General features: G+C 34.0%; 1 protein-coding gene and 1 pseudogene across 2 annotated transcripts in view; both read left to right on the top strand.

Moving 5' to 3' along the window:
- SOS1 (SOS Ras/Rac guanine nucleotide exchange factor 1) overlaps positions 1-23651 on the top strand; it is a 134703-nt gene that overhangs the window by 29620 nt on the left and 81432 nt on the right. The gene's annotated exons all lie outside the window — the stretch shown is intronic.
- LOC102506994 lies at positions 11035-11613 on the top strand (annotated as a pseudogene).

The raw sequence follows: 23651 nt of genomic DNA, 5'->3' as shown, positions 1-23651 counted from the left end.
GATTTCTCTTGGGAGCTCTCCTCTCCCCAGTAAAAGTTTTGAAAATCACTGGACTAATAAATTTATGGTTTGGAGTTTTGGTGAGGGAACAGGGATGATGTGTGTGACTGACTGAATTATTTGTAAATAGACTTTCTGTAGTTAACTTGACAAGAGGTCCTCCAAAATTATTAATGATGATTGGAGAATGCTACTCCAAGACATCTTCAATTAATAGATCAGTAGTTCTTAAGTTTTTGATCTCATGATGCCTTTATACTCTTAAATATTATTAAGATTCTCAAAGAGCACCTTGTATATGGGTTATACCCATGAATTTACATTTTTGAAAATAAAATTTTAAATTTATTTAGAAATGGTAAACTTGTTACATGTTAACAATAAAATTTTTATTAAAATAACTTATTTTCCAAAACAATTTATCATCATTGTTTTATATTTTGTAAATCTTTAATATCTGGCTTAATAGACAAAACATGAATTTTCATATCTGCTTCTGCATTCAATCAGTTGTGATTTGCTGTTTTAGTACCAAATACAGTCTCATGCATATAAATAGTTGGAAATGGAAAAGGTTTTTCAGATTTATGAATATTTTTCTTTGACATCAGACCCCATAAGTTGTAGTTTCTTATTTGTAATGTGGACTCTGAAACCATAGCAATGAATTTTTTGTTCCCTGAATTTAAAATAGCAGTGTACTCTTGTAGAAATGCTCTGAGGACCTTCTCATTGGCTTTCGATCATTGCTGCTCCATCCCAAAGTCCTTAAGTGATCCGGCCTCTACTATCTCTCTGATCTCATCTCCAAACCCTCTGCTGCCTCTGCTTTAGTCTCACTGAACTCCTTGCTGTTTGTTTCTCTAAACAGTCTCCTGTGCTGGGCTTTTGTGTTTGCTGTTCCCTCTGACTTCTTGGAAAATACATTAAATACTGTGTTAAATCATTTTAATTTTCTAAAAACCTACCAGCAAAACATATATCTGGTTTTGAATGTAAAAATAGGAATCCCTTAGCAGAATTGCTAATACTTGTCTTGACATTGGCATTGCAGTCAGAAACGTTTACTTAGTACCCTAATGTCAGGCTCTGACCCAGCCCTGTGTTGGTAGAAATGAAAGTGGCACCAGGTCATTTGGATTGCTAATAGAATACAGAAAGTTGCCTCCCCTTTGCAAAACACTGAAAATTGTCTTTACTACTATAGTTACTGGAACCTAACCACGTAGGTTACTTTAGGAAAATATAACAGAAATAGAAAATCATTGTTTTACATGTTTAGGGCAGATTTGATTTAAATCTAGATGATTGAAACAATTAAACTACTAGTCAGGAATATTCAACATTTTTTCCCCGAAAGTACATTTTTATTGCTTGATGTACTTAATATTCTTCACTTAAAAGGTATTAACTACGTTTTCAGGAAGTTGGATTTCCAGATGATATTTCATATTTCACTGAATTCACCAATTTATTGAGTGGTAGGCCAAGGATAAAGGAGTTAAAAAAGATAACTCTTACAGAATTGCTGTGATATTATATAGTATGAGCTATAGAAGAGTCCCAAGTAAACAAAGATAAATTCTCACTAAGTTTTTAGGAAAAGGCCTATCTCCTATTTAACAGGTTAAAAATATATATTTGGGAATATATGTTTTTTCCTGTTATGTGTTAAGAGTTCAGTGGATACTGAAATATTTAATTATGTAACTTTGTATCCTGGATATCTGTAATGACTTAATACTTTAAAAATTCAATTTTAAGGAAATAATTATTGCTTTACCTTAATGGTTAGACATTTACTTAAAACCTTACAGAAGTTAGATGTCAGCATGAGAAGGAAACTCATTCACCTTCCTTGTCTAGTTTATTTCCAGGTCTTTCCCTTTTGTTTCCCATTAGTATAACAGTTGGGGTACTTAGCTGCAAATAAAAGAACTTGGTCATAGAAAGAGATTTGTTGGAAGGTGCTGCTCAGAGGGTCACAGAGAGGAAAAGCAGCCCTGACAGAGAAACTAGTGGGAGCCAAGGGAGCTCTGTTCAGGTCCTCAGGGTTCATGGCAGCAGGCTTCTGAATGGAAAGATGTTCTGGATCTCTGCTTCTGTTGTGACTGATGCCTGATTAGTCTTTCCTTTCTGGGATTACCTGTTTAGGTTTTAGGGGAGAGTGTCTATGCCTACCCCCTGGCTATGCTAGAACTTGAAGAGGCAGGGTTTAGCCCTTCTAGATTGGGAAGTGGTCACCAGAAATTCCTCTTTTACCAAGATTGCATAGAGGGGGGAGGTAATTTCTGAAAAGAAAGTCAGAGTCCTATTTGGAAGGTGCCCAGGAATGACAGATATTCACCACAATTAGTTAAAGGGAGTACTATCTTTGTAAACCCACAGAAGGAGCCAGAGTTAGTTAAAACTGTATTGTTGCCTCAATTGAAAGAAAAAAGACTGCAGTTAAAAAAAAATTACCACTTTTTGTACAGTAGTACAAAAACACCTGGATTGTTGCATTAGTAATTTTTGAAATAAATATACTTAGGTCACCCACTTAACTGATGCAGTGTTCTTGAAAACCTGTGTGTGTGTGTGTGTGTGTGTGTGTGTGTGTGTGTGTGTGTGTGTAGAGAGAGAGAGAGTGAGAGTGAGAGGGATACAATTTATGGTGAAAGGACTTCAATTAGCACTTCACATGTAATAATAGTCCCTTAAAGTTATGTAGCATGTTTACGTTCATTTTTAAATCTTTGTTGTAACATTAATATTGTAGGTATTATCCCCTATTTAAGAAGTAGGAAAACTGAGAAGTTCAATCTTTTGTCCAGAGTCATACAGCTGCTAAATTAAATAGTCAAGGTTTTAATCCAGCTCTTACTTACTCAAATATATTAAGAATGGCCTGGGTAATCCTTAATTATCTGCACACTGGGAAAAATTGTGTCTATCTTGCAAGATTATTTGAAGATTAGAGGTAAAGTACAAGAAATCTCCTGTTATTGTTAGAGTTAACAAATATTTAGTTTTTTAAAATGTATTTATTTAAAAAATTAAAGTATTTCTATAGTAATTGATGTTTTGGGATCTTTGGATAATGCATAGAGCCACTTGTTTCAGTCACATTTTACAAAAGAAGTAATACTGCCTCGTAAGAATTCTGACATAACCTACCACTTTGATATTTAGAAGTAAATTGTCATTTTCATTTTAAGCTTTAATTGGGGAATTTGAGTGGTTATGTATTAAGTTTTTCTTGAATGCCTAGTTTGAAGAGACTTTTTTTTTTTTACTGCTAATTAAGAGCTTCCAAGTGGATTTAAATGTCTTGCTTTAAAGAGATTCTATATCATCTACCTTTCTTGCCTTAAAAACCTGTGATTTCTTTGTTAGTAGATAAATGTAAGGTATAAATATATGGAGTTTGCTATTTTTAAAAGTTGAGATAGAAATACAGTGTGAATGCATGTTGTGAAAACACAGGGAATCTTGTAAAAGAATATATAAGCAGTAGAGGGGTGGAGGTCTGCTCGTGTTAACCTTTTAATTAGCAAGGAGTAGGGAGATTCTAGAGTTTCAGGTTAAGGGTCTGGACGACAGGGATTGTCTGTTGGAGAGAAGGGGTGTTTGCAGTCTTTGGGCAACAGCTCAGCATTAGACCTGGTGGTTAATTCTCAGGTTAGTGCTACAAAAGCACATTTAGCTTTCATAAAGAAGAAAATCTGAATATTTACAGAATAAAAAATGGTAGAAAATAATACTAGTAATTAAAGTAGAAATTTAAGTGAGGATAGTTCTTTTTTCAACTTAACATAGGCAGTACTTCAGAAAAATTGATTTAATAGTAGAAGAATATAGAGGTAAATCCTTTGTATTTTGAGTCTGGAGGGAACTTTTTTATGCTTACAAGGAGTTTTTAGAGATTAATGGCCATGATATTGTGGTAAGTCTAATTCATGTCAAATTTGGGGGTTTCTGTTAATTTCTTAAAATTTTGAGTTGTCTTTTCTTTAACTACAAATCCATTTAGTGTTTTTTTGTTTCTTAATCATTCATTTATTCATTCAACCAACTAACAAAATGACAAAAAGTATTCTAGATACCACGGAGACAGCAGGTGACAAGACGAAGTCTATTTTCATGAATCTTAAATTCTAGTAAGAGAAAGCAAACAAATAAATAGACAAATACAGAGCTATCATTTCAAAAGAGTAAGTATATTAAAATGAAGCAGGTTGTGATTTAAAAGGATCTGAGAGACAAGAAAGGAGGTGTTCTTTTAAAAATAGTGGTCAGGGAATGCATTCTGAGGAGGTGACATTTGAGAAGAGACCAGAATGTTCAGAAGGAGCCAACCATGCAAAAATCTGGTTAAGGAACATTCTAAAAGAGGGATTAGCTAAACACCTTGAATCAGGACAAGCTTGGTGTGTGCAAGAAAGATCAAGACAACTAGTATGACTAGAGTGTTACATTTGTGAGGAAGAATGATAAGAGATAAGCCAGGAGAAGTAGAAAGGGACCATTTCATGTTGGGGCTTATATACTTAGTGATGGTAAACCATTAGAAGGTTTTAAGCAAAGGACGAAATCAAATTTAAATTTAAAAAAGATAATTCTGGTCACTTTGTGAAAGAAAAAAGACTGTTAATGAGCAAGAATGAAACAAAATGACCAGCTTGAAGGCAAGAGGTGATGGTTGTGTGGACTAGCAGTATAGGTGGTAAGAAGTTGTCAGAATTGCGATATATTTTGGATAAAACAAATAGAATGTATCGGGGTAAATGAAAAGAGGAATCAAGGTTGACTGCTGTATTTTTGGCCTGTGCTGACTGAATGAAGGTACCATTTACTGAGATGAGAAAATTTTGAAGAGGAATAGTCTGAGGGTGGAGTGAGACCCAACAATTCTGTTTTGGTTGTGTTAAGTTTGAGACTATTATTAGACATTCAGTTGAGATGTATAGGAGACTGTATATCCGAGTTCAGGGGAAAGGTTAAGATTTCGGATAAAAATTAGGGAATTGTCAGTGAATAGTTGGTAAAATAACGGACTGGATCATTTAGAGAGAGTACAGTGTATAAGGAAGAGTTCCAACGATTTTTTTGGATGTGATTTTAAAAGGGATTGTTTCTTTACTTTCCTTTTGTGATATTTCATTGTTAGTGTAAAGAAATACAACTGATTATCTTGTATCCTGCTACCTTTCCAAATTCTTTTATCAACTCTAGTAGTTTTTTTGTGGAGCCTTTAGGGTTTTCTATATATAGTATCATGTCATCCACTTTCATTGACAGTTTTACCTCTTCTCTTCTAATTTGGATCCCTTTTCTTTCTTTCTTTTTTCTTTTCTTTTTTGTCTGATTACTATGGCTAGGACTTCCAGTACTATGTTGAATAGAAGTGGTGAGAGTGGGCATCCTTGTCTTGTTCCAGATTTTAGTGGGAAGGCTTTCAACTTTTCATCATTGAGTATTTTGCTGGCTGTGGGTTTGTCATAAATAGCTTTTATTATATTGAGATATGTTCCCTCTGTACCCACTTTGGTAAGAGTTTTTATCATAAATGGGTGTTAAATTTTATCAGATGCCTTTTCTGCATCTATTAAGATGATGATGTGATTTTTGTCCTTTCTTTTGTTGATGTGGTGTATCACATTGATTGATTTGTGTATGTTGAACTATCCTTGTGTTCCTGGGATGAATCCGACTTGATCATAGTATGTGATCTTTTTTATTGGATTTTATTTGCTATTATTTTGTTGAGTTTTGCATCTATGTTCATCAATGATATTGGCCTGTAATTTTCTTTTTTGTTAGTGTCTTTGTCTGGTTTGAGTATCAGGGTGATGGGTTGCTTCATCGAATAAGTTTGGGAATATTTCCTCCTCTTCAGTCTTTTGGAAGATTTTGAGAAGGATCAGTGTGAATTCTTTGTATGTTTGGTAGAATTCCCCAGTGAAGCTATCTGGTCCTGGACTTTTCTTTGCAGGGACATTTTTTATTGCTGATTCTAGTTCACTTACAGTGATCAGTCTGCTCAATATATCTATTTCTTTTTGAGTCAGTTTTAGTGGACTGTATGTTTCTAGAAACTTGTCATTTTTTCTAGGTTGTCCAGTTTGTTGCCATATAGTTGTTCATAGTATTCTCTTACAGTTTTTTGTATTTCTGTGGTGTTGGTTATAATTTCTCCGTTATCCTTTCTTTCTTTATTTGTGTCCTCTCTCTTTTCTTCTTGGTGAAGCTGGCCAGAGTTTTCATGATTTTGTTCACTCTTTCAAAAATCCAGCTCTTGGTTTGATTGATTTTTTAAATCTCTTTTATTTATTTCCTCCCTGATCTTTTATTATTTCTTTCCTTTTGCTGACTTTAGCAAAGTTTGTTCTTTTTCTAATTCTTTTAGGTGATAGATTAGATTGTTTATTTGAGATTGTTCTTGTTCTTTGAGGAAGGACTGTATTGCTGTGAACTTCCCTCCTAGGACTGCTTTTGCTGTATCCCATAGATTTTGTGTGGTTGTGTTTTCATTGTCATTTGTCTCAAGGTATTTTTAAATTTCTTCTTTGATTTCATCATTGACCCACTGGTTTTTCAGTAGCATGTTGTTTGGTCTCCATGTAGTTGTGTTTTTCCCTCTTTTTACCCCCTGTGGTTGATTTCTAGTTTCACGCCATTGTGGTAAGAAGAGTTGCTTGAAATAATTTCAGTCCTCTTAAATTCACCGAGGCTGTTTTCTTCTCTTGAAATGATCTCTATTCCAAACCATTTTGTGCGTAGTATACTTTTCATTATTCTTTTAGATCTTCCCTGTGAAGAATATATTTGTCACATTTGAACCCAGTAGTCAGTAGATTCCCTTCTTTGCCAGGGACACCCAGCCATGTTATAGAATAGTAGAAAGATGTAGGTAAGAGCCACTTCTGACATTCTTGTTTTACACTGATACCCACTGTAGCCTTACTGTCTACCATCATGGAATTGGTGGGGAAAAGGCACATTTTACTGGACTATAGTTTTCAAAGCATTAAAATGCCTTTAATTTCTGCTGGATGATATGGGATATCTGTGAGGGAAAAAAGTTTTATTTGGTTTCTTGTTACATTTTTTTTCCTTTTTTTTATTGAAGTATCATCGATTTACAATGTTGTGTTAGTCTCTAGTGTACAGCGTAGTGATTTAGTTATACACATACATATATATTCTTTTTCATGCTCTTTTTCATTATTGGTTACTTCAAGAAATATAATTCCATGTGCTGTACAGTAGGACCTTGTTGTTTATTTAATATATAGTAGTTAGTATCTGCAAATCCTAAACTCCCAATTTACCACCCTACCCCACATTTTTGTTTTAACATGATTTAATATCTAACTACTTCTTGCTGTTTTGATAGGCTAGAAGCACAATATGATAAAATTATTAAAAATAAAATTTCAGGCTTGTTATCCATATATGAAACTGATTGTTTGCTAATTTCATGTCACCGATACTTCAAGCATAATGAACTCCAGATCATTCAGATCATCATATGATCATCTCAACAGATGGAGAAAAAGCATTTGACAGAATTCAATCTTTTATGATAAAAGCTCTCAATAAAGTGAGTATAAAGGGAATGTACCTCAATATAATAAAGGCCATATATGACAAGCCTAACAAACTGACAGAGCAGCTAACATCAGCTTTTCCCCTTAAGATCTGGAACTAGGGTGCCCACTTTTACCACTTCTATTCAACATATTATTGGAAGTCCAGAGCAGTGAGGCAAGAAAAATAAATAAAAGGCATCCAGATTGGAAAGGAAAAAGTAAAACTGTCACTGTTTGTTGATGATATGATTTTTATATATAGAAACCCCTAAAGACTCCACCAAAAACTGTTGGAACTAATAAACAAATTCAGTAAAGTGGCAAGGTACAAAATCAGTATTTAAAAATCTGTTGCATTTTTATTCATTAACAATGAACTCTCAGAGAAATTAAGAAAACAATCCCATTTACAGTTGCATCAAAAATAATAAAATATCTAGGAATAAATTTAACCAGGAGATGAAAGGACCTGTGCACTGAAAATTACAGGACACTGATGAAAGAAATTGAAGAAGACACATAGAAATGGAAAAAATATCCTGTGTTCATGGATGGAACAATTTTAATGTATTCTTAAAATGTCTATATAACCCAAAGCAAGCTATAAATTCAATGCGATCCCTATTAATTCCAATGACATTTTTCACAGAAATAGAACAGATAATCCTAAAATTTTTATGGAAGGAACCACAAAAGATTCCAAATAGCCAAAGGAATCTTGAGAGGGATCACAGCTGGAGGCATCACATTCCTTGCTTTCAAACTATACCACAAAGCTATTGTAATCAAAATACTATGGTTTTGATTTAAAAGCAAACAGATCAGTGTAACAGAATAGGGAGCCCAGAAATAAACCCATGCATAGATGGTCTATTAATTTGCAACAAAGGAGGCAAGAATATGCAGTGTGCAAAAGCACAGTCTCTTCAGTAAGTAGTTTGGGAAAACTGGACCACTAACTTACACCCTGCACAAAATTTAACTCAAAATGGATTAAAGATTTGAATGTAAGATCAGAAACCATAAAACTACAAGAAAACATAGGCAGTAAGCCCTTTGACATTGTGCTTGGCAATATCTTTTTGGATCTGACTCCAAAGGCAATGGCAGCAAAAGGAAAAATAAATGAATACGTCAAACTGAAAAACTCTGCACAGGAAACCATTAACAAAATAAGAAAGCAACCTATTGTAATGGGAGAAAATACTTGCAAATCATATACTTAATAAGAGCTTAATATCCAACATATGTGAAGAATGCATGCAACTTGATAACAACAACAAAAAACAACTAATCTGATTTTAAAATGGGCAGAGGTTCTGAATAGATATTTTTTTCAAGGAAGACATACAGATGACTAACAAGGCACATTAAAAAAGATGCTTAACATCACTAATCACCAGGGCAATACAAATCAAATCTACAATGTGGTACACTCTACATCTATCAGAATGGCTATTACCAAAAGTACTAGAAATAACAAGTTTTGGCAAGGGTGTAGAGAAAAGGGAACCTTTGTGCCCTGTTGTTAGAAATGTAATTTGGTGGAGCCCCTATGGAAAACAGTATAGAGGTTCCTCAAAAAACTAAAAATAGAACTCTCGTATAATCCAACAAATCCATTTCTGCCTGTGTATCTGAAGAAAATGAGAACACTAATTTGAAAAGATCTCTGCACCCCTGTGTTCATCACAGCATTATTTACAATAGCCAGGATATGGAAACAACCTGAGTGTCTGTCAATGAATGGATAAGGAAAATGCAGTGTGTGTGTATACATACACAATGGAATACCACTCAGGCATAAAAAAGAATGAAAATTTGCCATTTACAGCCTGGGTGGACCTTGAGGGTTTTGTGCTAAGTGAAATAAGTCAGACTGTGAAAGACTAGTTACCTTATGTTTTTTACTTACGTGTGGAATTTAAAAAATAAAATTGAATGAACAAAATAAAGCCAAACTCAGAGATACAGAGAATGAATTTTTGGTTGCCAGAGGTTAGAGGTAAGTGGGCAAAATGGGTAAAGGGGATCAAGAGATACAAACTTCCAGTAAAGAAGTCATGAGGATGTAATGTACAGCATGTACAGTAAAGAAGTCACTGGGAAATAATGTACAGCATGTACAGTAATATTCTATTGTAAGTTTCAAAGTTGCCCACAAAGTAAATCTTATTTATTTATTTTTCACTTTTTTAAACTTTAAATTTTTAAAAATTTTATACAACTTTTAAAGGTTACTTTTCATTTACAGTTATTACAAAATATTGACTATATTCCCTGTGCTATACAGTATGTCCTTGAGCCTGTCTTGCATCCAATAGTTTTTACCTCCTATTCCCCTACCTCCACTGGTAACCACTAGTTTGTTCTCTATATCTGTGAGTCTGCTGCTATTTTGTTATATTCACTAGTTTTTTGTAATTTTTAGGTTACACATGTGATACCATACAGTATTTGTCTTTCTCTGTCTGACCTAATTCACTTAGCATAATGCCCTCTAAGTCTGTCCACATTGCTGCAAATGGCAACATTTCATTCTTTTTTATGGCTGAGTAGTATTCCATCATGTGTATATCATATCCTTTTTGTCCATCCATCTGTTGATGGGCATTTAGGTTGCTTCCATATTTTGGCAGTTGTGAATAATGCTGCTATGAACATTGGACTGCGTTTATCTTTTTGGATTAGTGTTTTGTTTTTGTTTTTGTTTTTCAGGTGTATACCCAGGAGTGGAATTGCTAGGTCATATGGTAATTCTGTTTTTAGTTTTCTGAGAAACCTCCATACTGCTTTCCACGGTGGCTGCACCAATTTACATTCCCACCAACAGTGTACAAGGATTCCCTTCTCTCCACATCCTCACCAACATTTGTTTATTTATGTTCTTTTTGATGATAGCCATTCTGACAGGTGTGAGGTAATACGTTACTGTGGTTTTGATTTGCATTTCCCTCATGATGAGTGATGTTGAACATCTTTTTATGTGCCTGTTGACCATCTGTACTTCCTCTTTGGAAAAATGTCTATTTTGTTCTGCTCATTTTTAAGTCATTTTTTGTTTTTTTGATGTTAAATTATATGAGCTGTTTATATATGTTGGATATTAACCCCTTATTGGTCGTATCATTTGCAGATATCTTCTTCCATTCTGTAGGTTGTCTTTTCATTTTATTAATGGTTTCCTTTGCTGTGCAAAAGCTTTTAAGTATAATTAGGTACCATTTGTTTATTTTTGCTTTTGTTTCCTTTGCCCTAGGGGACAGATGCAAAAAAATACTACTGTGATTTATGTCAAAGAGTGTTCTGCCAACAGACTCACAGACATAGTAAACAAACTTATGGTTACCTGCAGAGAAGGGGGGTGGGAAGGAATAAATTAGGAGTTCAAGATTTGCAAATATTAACTACAATATACAAAATAGATTAAAAAACAAATTTTTGCCTTTTTGCGAAGATGGAGTCAAAAGTGAAGAAGGAAGCCCCAGCCCCTCCCAAAGCCGAAGCCAAAGCGAAGGCTCTGAAGGCCAAGAAAGCAGTGCTGAAAGGTATCCACAGTGACAGAAAAAGAGATCTGTTTGTTACCCGCCTTCCAAAGGCCCAAAACATTGCAGCTCAGAAGGTAGCCCAAGTATCCTCAGAAGAGTGCCCCTAGGAGAAACAGGCTTGACCACTATGCCATCCATCAAGTTCCCCCTGACCACTGAGTCAGCCACGAAGAAGATAGGAGACAACATCATGCTTGTGTTCATCGTGAATGTCAAGGCCAACGAGCACCAGATCAAACAGGCTGTAAGGAAGCTCTATGACATTGACGTGGCTGAAGTCAACACCCTGATCAGACCTAGTGGAGAGAAGAATGCATATGTACGATTGGCTCCTGACTATGATGCTTTGGATATTGCCAACAAAATTGGAATCATCTAAACTGAGTCCAGCTGGCTAATTCTAAATATAAATTTTTTTCACTATAAAAAACCCCCCAGTTTTTTCTGTCTAGCACAGGGAACTATATTCAATATCTTGTAGTAATCTATAATGAGAAAGAATATGAAAACGAATATATGTATGTTATGTATGACTGAAACATCATTCTGTACACCAGAAATTAACACATTGTAACTGACTATACTTCAATTTAAAAAAAAAGTATTCTGCCTATGTTTTCCTCTAGGAGTTTTATAGTAAGTGGTCTTACACTTAGGTCTTTAATCTGTTTTGAGTTTATTTTTATATATGGTGTTAGAGAGTATTCTAATTTCATTCTTTTATATGTAGCTGTCCAGTTTTCCCAACACCACTTATTGAAGAGACTTTTTCTCCAATGAATATTCTTGCCTCCTTTGTCATAGATTAATTGACTAAGTGTGTGGGTTTATTTCTGGGCTCTCTTGTTGCATTGATCTATGTGTCTGTTCTTGTGCTAGTACCATACTGTTTTGATGACTGCAGGTTTGTAGCACCGTCTGAAGCTAGAGAGTTTGATTTGTCCAGCTCTGTTCTTTCTCAAAATTGCTTTGGGTATTCAGAGAGTCTTCTGTGTTCCTATACAAATTTTAAAATTATTTGTTCTAGTTCTGTGAAAAATGCCATTGGTAATTTGATAGGAATTGCACTGAATCTACAGATTGCCTTGGGTAGTATGGTCATTTTAACAATATTCTTCCAATCCAAGAACATAGTATATCAGAAAGTAATCTTTAAAAGTTCTTATTATAAGGAAAGAAAGTTTATAAGTTTTTATGGTGACAGGTGGTACTAGACGTATTGTGGTGATAATTTCACAGTATATACAAATGTTGAATCATGTTGTACACCTGAAACTAATGTTGTATGTCAGTTATACTTAAAAAGATATGAAGCATAATGAACTAAACTTTTAATCTCCCTGTTGCTCTCCCAGTTAGTAAAAAATCTGCTTCTTACAGTATTTCTCATCTTAGTAAGTGCATCTGCTTCTGGTGCATCTGGCTAGTGGTCTGGGCCCTACCTAACCCTCTCTAATTTCATTTTCTTCACTCTTCCTTTCGTGTCTGTACATGCTATTCCCTTTGCCTAGAATATCATTCCTTTTACTTCATCAGTCCACTTTTCACCTAAATTCTATTAACCCTTCAGGTTTTGACTTTAATCATCTTTTCCAGAACCACTCAGTTAAGTTAGACCCCCTTTTGTAGCTTCATGGCATCCTTTACTTTAGTAAGAACACTAGTTAATAGCTACAGCTAATATTTAGTAAATATTGACAGTATACTGGTACATAATGTTATAAAAGGATTAATGAGGATTTGCTCAGGGTTATATACCCTGATCAATTTGAAGAACTAACATTTGAATTTAGACAATTTAGCCCACACTTAACCTCTTTACTATTCTGCCTCTTACCATGTTTTTTTTGTTTTTAATTTAATGCCTTGTTCCCCTCTTGTACTTCTAAGCTCTGCAGGGGAGGGATTGTATCTGTCTTACATTCCTGGTATCTAGCAGAGTATCTGTTGAACACATGCAGGTGTGCATTATCATATTTGTGATAGAGCCTCATTTACTCAGTCTGAAAATGGATAAAATTTATAAGAATGTCACCTGGAGTTCACAGATGACATTGACCATTTTATCTTCTAGAAATAAAAGTATCTAAATGTGGAGAAATTAATTTAGTTCATCTGGTAAATCAACTTACTGTTAGTGATCATACATCAAGGAATCTGATCTGTATGGAGAAGACTGAATAAGTTTTCTCTGCTTTTATGCCTTTGATGCTCTAGATTTTAGAACGCAGTGCTTAGAGGTTATGGGCAGTCAATTGGTGAATCTTATTAGAAAGATACTCAAGTCACAAACTGCCATCTGTTGGTATTTTTAGGGAAACTGCCAAAAAATAAACAAACACACGTGTATTAGGAACTGCTTTTCCAGCTTTAAAGATGCATCTTAGAATAGAATCGAAATTTAAATTAGGATAGAATAGATTGGAGGCACTGGGGTTGAAAAAAATGGCAATTTTATAAAGAGCTGCTACCTTTGTCAGGACATTATTGATAAGAGATTTCTGTCACATTTGGAAGACTCTGTGTATTTAAGAAAATGCTTGAAGAAGAATTGAAAAACTTTGAGATTCTTTTTTTGAGTCAGTTCTTTGTTTTATTGGTGGAAACTCTGTAATCATAGAAAGTAATAAAAATTTGGGAAGATGATATTTAAAAAAAGCAAAATAAATGAAATATGATGTGACCTTGGCACTTGACGTGTGTTTGAAATTTGATGTGTGGAGATATTTTCTGAGGGAAAGGACTTTGAATATTGTCTTTTCCATGGCTAATATACACACAGCAGAAAAGCATGAAAAGTCTTTATTTAAATGAAAAATTCAATTAAATCTCTATTTTACTTTACATATACATAAAGTGTTACAAAAGTGCATTAATGTGACAATTATTTTCAGTAGTTTTTTTTTTTTTTTGAAGGGGGAGAGTAGTTGGCTTATTCTTCCCCCTTTTTTTCTTCCCTTCCATCCGTATTCCTGCCCTGCCAGATCCCTCTAACCCATGATAATAACCTAGAGTATGTCATCCCATATTTTTCTCCATTTTGTCGTGTTCATGTACATATATATATTTATAATACATTATACACACATACAAGTGTGTGTACACTGTTTTTTAGGCATTTTCTGTACTTTTTAAGTTTTCTGTCTTACCCAAGAGTACCTTGTGGACATCTGTCAAATGGCAAAGCTCTGATTGATTCTTATTAACGAGTACATAGTTATTAGTTGACCAGGGCTGCCATAGCAAAGCACCACACCCTTGGTAGCTTAAACAACAGAAGTTTATTTTATTTCAATTCTGGAGACTAGAAGTCCAAGATCCAGACGTTGGCAGGGGTGATTTCTTCTGAGGCCTCTCTCCATCCTTGTGGATGGCTATCTTCTCCTTGTGTCTTCACATAGTCCTCTCTCTCTGCATGTCTGTGCCCAAATTTCTCCTTCTGGTAAGAATACCAGTCATAGTGCATTTGGGCCTACCCTAATGACCCCATTTTAACTTAATTACCTCTTTAAAGATTGTGTCTTCGAATACAGTCACATTCTTATGAAGTACTGGTAATTAGGACTTGAACATATGAGCTTTTTATGGACACAATTTAGCTCATAACAATAATATTCATAATTTATTCAAACATTCCCTTACTGATGGACATTTACTTCCTAGTTTTTTGTCAGTATAAGCAGTGCTACAGTAAAATCTTTGTATGCATATCCTTTTATTTCCTTAAGACATTCCTAAGAGTGTGTTTGCTGGACCATAGAATATATTTATTTTTAATTTTGATAGTGGTTGCTGGATTACTTTTTTCAAAAAGTCTGTTATCAGTTAGCATTTCTACCAGCAAGGTAATAGAATAACCTTTTCTTAGCATGCCTGTCAACAACAGGTGTTACTGATCATTTAAACTTTTGCTAGTCTCATTGAAGCAAGATAATACCTTTTTTATTCTTTAATTTGCATTTCTCTTGATTTTGTTGAATTTGAGGATCATTTCATATGCTTGTATTGGGAAAATTTTAAATAAAAAGCTTAGTGAGATTGTAAAAAATTATTTTAAGAAGAAAAACTTGAATTACTGCCTAGATATGTTGCCAGTTCCCACTTAATAATGAGTTGTTTCAAACTCAAATTGGCAAATTGCTTGGGATTTGAAATGGTCTCCTAAAGAGGCAATGTTATGAATAATGATTCTCAACTGGCCCTACAGAGCTTGTAGTATAGATAGGATAAGGACTTGGCTTTATTAGGGATGAGAGAATATTTCTGAATTAACCACCAGTTAGTTATGTGCTTACACAGAACACTTATTAGATGTGCCTAAGTAGAATGTTTCATGTACTTTGAATAATAAGACATATTCAATTCATAGAAAAATTTAGATATGCTCAAAAAGACTATTGTACTTTAGTTATACCTGTAGTTCCCATTTTACTTTAATTTACAGACCTTCCTCCCCCAAGTGACTTGTTGAAGGAACTAGATCACTTGTCCTGCAAAATGTCCAACATTCTGAATTTTTCTGTTTACTTTCTTGTGGTAATACTTAACTAGTTCCTCTTATCTGTCTTAATTTTGAGTACTTCACAGGTGGTGCTGTGGTCTTTCTTTACACTGCATCAGTCTGGTCCCAGTTTTAGTGATGCTAGTATTGACCAGGGGATTCAGGAGGTGACAGCCTCAGCCCGCCTTTATAGAGATCAACTCTTCATTTAATGGTTTCATCTATTGATAATTAATGTCTGAACTTATATTATTCAGGTTGCAAATGGGTGATTTTCTAACTTTGCATTTCTTCTACATTTGTTATCTCGAATCCTTCTGTAAGGGAGAATTCCTCATCAACTAGGGCTATTTGATTATCTTGGAGTATAGTTCAGACAGGAAAAGAAGGGTGTATATTAATTCTTTCAGGAAAAGGAATTGGTGTTCCAGTTATTTCCAGTACTTTTCAATGAGGTTTTTTTTTTTTTAGCATAATTTTGACCTTATTGATTTTAATAAATTTATTGTCTTTCAATCAGTTACAATTGATTTTGTTTTTGAATTAGTCCATCTTGCCAATAAGAAGACTTTTCGTGATATTCCTGTATTTTTTTTTATTATGACCCATTCATCTTTGAGACCTTTCTTGCTCTCTGGTTGTAATAAGATGTTTCAGGCTTATATTGTCATTTGCACTTTTATTTGGAATAAAGCGTTAAATATATGTGTATATTTTAAAAAATTTACTGTGTGAATATCTCTTACTATAATTTAAAATTTCTTCAGATAGTAGTTGAGGTAGAATTTTTCAGTAACTACATTTCCTATAATTTATAGGGATTTTTTTTTTTGCTGTAAGCTGTGTATTTTTAAAATATAGTAAAAATTTAAATTATCTTTACTGTTTTTGTATATACACTTTTTTTGGCCATATATAATAGTCCAAGCTTTCTTCTACAATATGTGTAGGTTCTCGGATTTCTAATTTATTTATATTTTGCTCACATGGCCAAATGTATGATAAATAGTCTTAAAATAAATTTTACCTATTTCAATCATTTTACTGTAACCATTGATCTTTTTTTTTTTCCTTAATGGTGAATAGCTGACTCTACTCTTTTTTTTTCAGTTTTCAGTTTTATTAAATAAAGTTGATAGTTTGACTGCACATATTCAATAAATATATTGCATGTAAATACATATATACAATATACTGCACATTTTGGAAAATGTACATATATGTACTATTCACTGTTTCTAAGAACAGTTTAGAGCTTTAGCTTTTAAACTTACATAGTTATCAAAGGAATAAAGCCAACTACAAAATAAGAAACAACAGAATGCAGTAATCCAATCATAAAGGACAGTCAGATGTGCTTATACATATTCAAGAAATCAGTCATCTGAGTTATAAATAATAAGTAGTTCATTTGTGTCCTTTTTTTTTTTTTTTAAGATTTCACATGTAAGTAATATCCTATGCATTCTTCTTTCTGTTTATGGCACCACTGATCTTTTCACATTAGTAAAAAAGAAAAATCTTGAATTTTGGTGCTAAGTTATTTGCAAATAGTCATTAAATAAGTTCTGTTTACTTTCTGCAGTTATGACAGCTTGTAGGTTAATAAGTAAATTTATCTCTATCATAAACACACAATAGTTAGGTTGTTTTTCCTTTTTGAGTATTTGAAACACCACTGGGGCAAATAATTCTCCTTAACCAAAAAAAAATTAAATACAATCAAAATTTTAAAACCACTCATCTGATAAAAAACAATTTCAACTTTGTTTCCCTAGATAAAGTATATTATAAGAACCTTAAACTAAAGTGTTAAAACTTAAAATTTTTTTTAAATTGAACTGTAGTTGATTTATAATATTGTATTAATTTCTGGTATACAGCAAAGTGATTCAGTTAGACACACACAGACATACACACATAGGTATGTATTTTTCAGATTATTTTCCAATATTACAATATAGTTCCCAGTGCTGTACAGTAAATCCTTATTGCTTATCTCTTTTAGTGGTTTGTATATGTTAATCCCACACTTCTAATTTACCCCTGCCCCTCCTTTCTCCTTTGGTGATTGTAAATTTGTTTTCTATGTCTGTGAATATGTTTCTGTTTTTTTAAAACACGTTCACTTGTGTTATATTTTAGATTCCACATATAAGTGATACCATATAATACTTGTCTTTCTCTGACTTACTTCACTTAGTATGATAATCTCTAGGTCCATGCATGTTGCTGCAAATGGCAATATTTCATTCTTTTTAGTGGCTTAGTAATATTCCATTGTATATATGTATACCACATCTTTATCCATTCATCTGTCAGTGAACATTGAGTTTGCTTCCATGTCTTGGCTATTGTAAATAATGCTGCTGTGAGCATTGGCATGCATGTATCTTTCTGAATTAGAGTTTTGTCTTTTCTGGATATGTGTCCAGGAGTGGGATTTCTGGATTCCTTAGGTTTTTTTAAGGAACCTCTATACTGTTCTCCATAGTGGCTGCACCAATTTACATTCCTATCAACATTGTAGGAGGGTTCCCTTTTCTTCACACCCTCTTCAGCATTTATTATATGTAGACTTTTTGATGATGGCCACTGAATCCCTTATCTTTCTGAAAAATATTATTCTCGTCTAGTATTTCCTATCCTGGCTCAGTTAGTGCTTTTCTCATTGCAGCCTTACCCCTTAAATAATTACCCAGACATACCTCATTATTTCTTTTATATCTCCTGCTGCTTCTACCTTGTTTCAGATGTTCATTGTGTCTTTTTACAGAGCATGCAGCATCTTTCCAACTACTTTTGCTTCTTTGAATTTCATCTTCGTTTTAGCCTATCCTTCATGCTGACACAGAGAGATAATTCAGCAAACAGATCTAATTATGTCAGTGTCTGTTTAAAACCCTTCAATCATTTTCTCCTTCCCTGATGACTTCCCAACTTCTTAGCTTGACACACAAGCCTGCCCTTTCTAGTATTAGTTTTTCCCACATGTACTTTTTGGTCCAACTCTTTATTGGTTTCCCTAGCACATAAAATCATGTGTCTTCACCTTTATGACTTTATATGCTACCTCTTTAAGTGAAAGCCCTGTTTACTTAACTGCTGCTTGTCATACGTTATTCATCCTTTGTGCTCCAGTTCAAATGTATTTCACTTGTAAAGACTTCTGATACTCGTCACATACCATCAGCAAGGGTCACTTTTTTTTTTTTCCATCACTGTGTCTTAAATATAACTCCATTTTGACCTCATCACACTGTGTTAAGTAAGTTGTTTATATGTCTAAGCTCCTCTGTGAGCTGAACTCCTTGAGGGTAGATGCCATGTCCTAATTGACATTTGTGTCCCCAGCAAATAAGAGGAGCTGGGGAGTTGGGGTAGGGAGATTGTTACATACATAGTCCTAAAGGCTAATTAACAGGTTCCAAGAAATGAGAAAATATTTTCAGTCAATTTTATTTATGGAAAAGATTTAAACTCTCTGATTTATCATTGTCTCTTTCAATTTTTTCTTTTTTACGAACGATTTTTTCTTTGATTTTTAAGTAAGCACCTGAAACATCATACATTAACTAGACAGTCATAACACTCAAAAAGAGATTTAATAATCCAAATTTTTATTATTTGCTACGGTAAAGGTTTTGAGAATATCGATTTTATTTCAGATTATCTTGTTATATTTGCAAATAAAAGTAGCAGTTCTGGGCTCAAAATGTGACAAGTGCAGTCTAGAAGCCTTTCTAATTCTTCAGAGAGCCATTAGCTAGAAGAGGCTATTAAAGATTCATCAGAATTCAATATGGTGTTTTCTGGCAGTTTACCCAAGGGGTTCCTGAATGCAGTTAGAGGACTCATGTATCAGACAACTGAGAATTAATACAGACCTAATCCCTTTGCTTTTCCAGATTCCATAAAACCTGATAATAGTAGTCAACAAAGTTGCTTCTTAATCTGTTAGAAATTACTAGAGACAGTGAACTGTCCAGATAGAAGCAAGCAGTTCTTAAGAAAGGTTTAAAATTTAATGGGTGGCATCTTTAATTGAATATGGTGATTATACCTTAAAAGAATTACTGTCATGACCTTATATAATCCTTATTCCTGGCTGTCATTGTATTTTTAGTGAAGTTTTTGCATTTACTCAATTTAAATTACCTAAAGTAAGTGCATTTGAAGAAATATATGAAGTTTTTTGTCTCAGTAAACCTAAGTACTAAATGTTTTTGAAAACTGCATGTAAGAGAAATTCCCCAACTATTTTAAACCCAATTTTAAGTGCACAATTGCTCTCAGACACACACCCCCTCAGTGAATATCAGCTGTAGATAGCTTCTGAAGGCTGTCGTGAGATTTGGCAGTGTAACCTATTCTGTATGGTCTTGAATAATTTGGATCATTTGATCTATTAAATATCTTTGAGTACCATTTAGATGAAATGGAACACTTAGCTGTAACACCATCTCATAGAAGAGAAGTGTTTTTTTTAAAAATTCTATCTGTGTAGGAAATGTAATGCTGCTTCTGCCTGCTTATTAAAGAAACCCCTTAACAGCATCTTCCTTGAAAGAATAAAGAGCAAAGTCTGTATTTCAGGAATTGGTTCTCTGCTTGTCTTTAAACATTTATCATTGCCCATGTTTTTCAGTCATAGGTTTTGAAGTATTGTTTTGATTTTAAAGAATTAAAATCATTTATTAGTCTCTTATATGAAGGAACCTTGTGATCCTAATTTGACAGATTTAAGATGTGGTAAAGGTTAATGTCCAGAAACTTAGAACAGTTGACATCATGCATTATTTTCTATTTAAGCCTAATTCTTTGATTTATACCTAATAAGTTTTATTTGGCTATTAGTAACCATCAATGAGTAAAACTTTGAATTTCTAAAATTTTATATATCATGAAAGGTGTCAAACTTAGCATTTTAACTATATGTGCCTGAATTATAAGCAGTATTTTTTTAAACTATAGCATTTCACCACTGTAGTTATACAGTTCATTTGATTCTACATGATAAACATTGATTTTAGTTCTGACTGCCATTATATGTTGAATGGTTTCTGCTTCACGGTGTATGCTTCTGAAATTAACCAGACTCCCTAGCCTTACTGCCACCCCCTTTCACTCTTAATTTCAAGAAAGAGATATTTTATTTTATTAACCAGACTCCCTAGCCTTACTGCCACCCCCTTTCACTCTTAATTTCAAGAAAGAGATATTTTATTCCTTTCACCCCTACAACACAGAGGCTTTGTGTATTGCCTAAATGTCAGGGGTTTCAAGTGAAAAGCAAAGAGAAAATGATTCTGTAAGTAGATAAACAAAGCCTTGCCCAATCAGAGCATCAACAGAGGAAATAAACAAGGGAACATGTAATTATAATTCAGTATGACAAACTGGATAAAAAGTGTGGTACCTAGTACAAGGGTTAGCACAGAGCAAAGTATAAGGCCCATATGAGCAGGGATTAGTTTTGATTCATCTCTTTATATCCAGCACCTAACAGAGCACCTGGCATTTAATAGATCAGTTAAATGAATGAGGTTAATTCTGCCTTAGAAAGAGACAGGAAATGAGACTTCCCAAATGAGAGATCTGGGTTTTGAAAGTCAAATAGGTAGATGAGAGGGTAAGAGAGTGAGTGAGAGTCATGGAGAACATTGAACTGCATGCTGTGTTCTAGCAAACTGCAGATAGTTTGAATTGCTCAGCATAAAGTGTAAACTGAGGAGCAGCTGGAGATGGAGCTATATTAATGAAGAATTGTGTTGTTTCTATGGATTTCTTTGAAAAGCAAAGAACATTTTTATTTAGTATGATCTGATCAATTTACATTCTTCTGAGCATTTTCTAAAATGTGTTTTGAGGTACCTAAACCACTTCCTCAAAAGGGCTTTGATATTTTTTAAGTTAGTTAGAATTATTGTAGATTAAATATTTTCATCCAAATATTTGTCTATAGTGATAAGCTTTATGTTGAATTTTTAGTATATTTATAATTTTATGTGATATATGGGATCTGTATAATCAATGATCATTTTACCTTTTAAAAAATTTACATTTTCAGATTATAAGATTTATAATGTTGCATTTGCATTTATGACATGCTAATGTTTATTAGAATATGACCATATACTTCAAGCCAAGTTTTATCTAGAAGCGATTATATAAATAGATACAATTCATGGACATTTTACTCCTTACGCTGTTGGGGCTGCTGGAACACTTCCCAGACTCCTCGGGTTTGACAGTCAAGAGTTTACTGCAAAGAGCTTTGGCCTAGACACCAGGAGGCCCAGGTTTGACATTACTAGTTAGCTACAGGATTGTGGGTATCTCCTTTTTATCATCTGCTAAGTAGAGGGACTGAGTTAAATGATTTCTAGGGTCCCTTTTAAATATAAAATTTGTGGTTTTTTAAATCTATAGCTCTATTTTATGTGATGCTAGAGCCTTGAACAGAAATGTAACCCCCCAATTATAGCTACATTTCCCAGGACTACATCTTAGTGTAACCAGCGGCTGTCTGTACTGTGTTTTTCATTTGTGAGTTATCTCTGTGTGTCTGATGATAGTTTTTCTTGTTCAGCTTTTATAATAAGTGCCCCACCTCAATGTTATCTTTGGGATTTTGGTAAGATAGGTGGAGATACCCAGCAAGTAATGTGGAGTATGAGTCTAAAACTCAGGAGAAAGTCAGGGCTAGAGGTAGATGTGGAGTCATCCACACAGGTGATAAAAATGTGGAAGTCAATGAGATTAGCTGGTGGGGAAAAAAACAGAAGAGGGCAGACAGACAAGAATGGAATCCACATTTGAGGGGTAGGTGTAGATATGGAACTCAATAAGGAACGAATAGAAAAAAGGAACAACAACAAAAAAAGAGCAGAATAGATTGTGTCACTGATACTAAGAAAAGAGAATTTAAAAAATAAAAAGGACTTGACTTGAGACTCCCTACCAAAAAAAAAAAAAAAACAAAACCCTACCATGTGGTGTCAGGGTTCACTACTAAAGGAAGATAAGTAGAAAAGTCAGCCATGAAGGTAAAGGATGTCTAAAAAGACAGTTTAGGCGAATGGAGGCATGTAATTCAATGTATAAAAATAAAACTTTTGTCAAGTTTCAGTTTTGTTTTTTTTTAAAGGTGTTTTTATCATGCTTAGTGTTGAAGAGAAGTAACTTCATGAGGTTCGTTACCTACACACAGTAGTCAAAATGTGATGGCCTGGTGAATGGAAAGCTGAGAAACATGAATTCTGGATTCTCGTCCATACTCCATCCATTATTTTAACTGCACAACCATTCAGTCATCTAATAGGGTAAAGAGATTTGTAAACAGATCATTTATAGTCAGGTTGGTAATTGCTATACCAAAGATGATCAGAAGTGCTTGGGCAAATGATTTAAGGCTTTTGAGGCTCAGTTTCTTCACCTGTAAAATAATGATAAATTGTTTTAAACCTCACACTTCATGTAGCACCCCCTCACACAGTTCTGAATTGTCATAATGTTATTTGTGTCTAAAATATTTTTCTTTAGAAAGTACTGTAAGTGCATATATTCGTATACATACACATATCTGTGTAATTTTAATACACATTTTAAATTCATTGTATGGTACACTTTATAGAAATTTCCCCACACTCTAGGGCTGTCTGTCATACCTTCTCAGCTAATGAGGTGTATGTACTAGGTAGGATAGACCACACTAAGTGCTCTTGACTAGTGAGTACCGGAGTGCTTTCATCCAGTGAGTGCTCTACCATCCTTGGGACAGTTGGGTATATTTTGAAATATGTATTGTTTGTCTCTTGGAACTGAATTTTTGCCATTTTAAAAAGTAGGGAGCAGTTTTGACCCACGGTGAATGGCAAAGGGATGCAAGTAAAGAGTATCATGCTGGCTATTAAAATGTAAGTTTTACAAAAAGCAGTGGCCTGAGATGCCTCCAAAGAAATGGTTGAGGGAAAATGAGGGTGAAGACCAAGTTATCTTCCTTAAAGTATAGAGTCTCATATT

The sequence above is a fragment of the Camelus ferus genome, chromosome 15 (assembly GCF_009834535.1).
Source record: "Camelus ferus isolate YT-003-E chromosome 15, BCGSAC_Cfer_1.0, whole genome shotgun sequence".
Taxonomy (NCBI): Eukaryota; Metazoa; Chordata; class Mammalia; order Artiodactyla; family Camelidae; genus Camelus; species Camelus ferus.
Note: the sequence above shows the minus strand (reverse complement) of the source record. Positions and strands in the feature narration are given on the sequence as shown.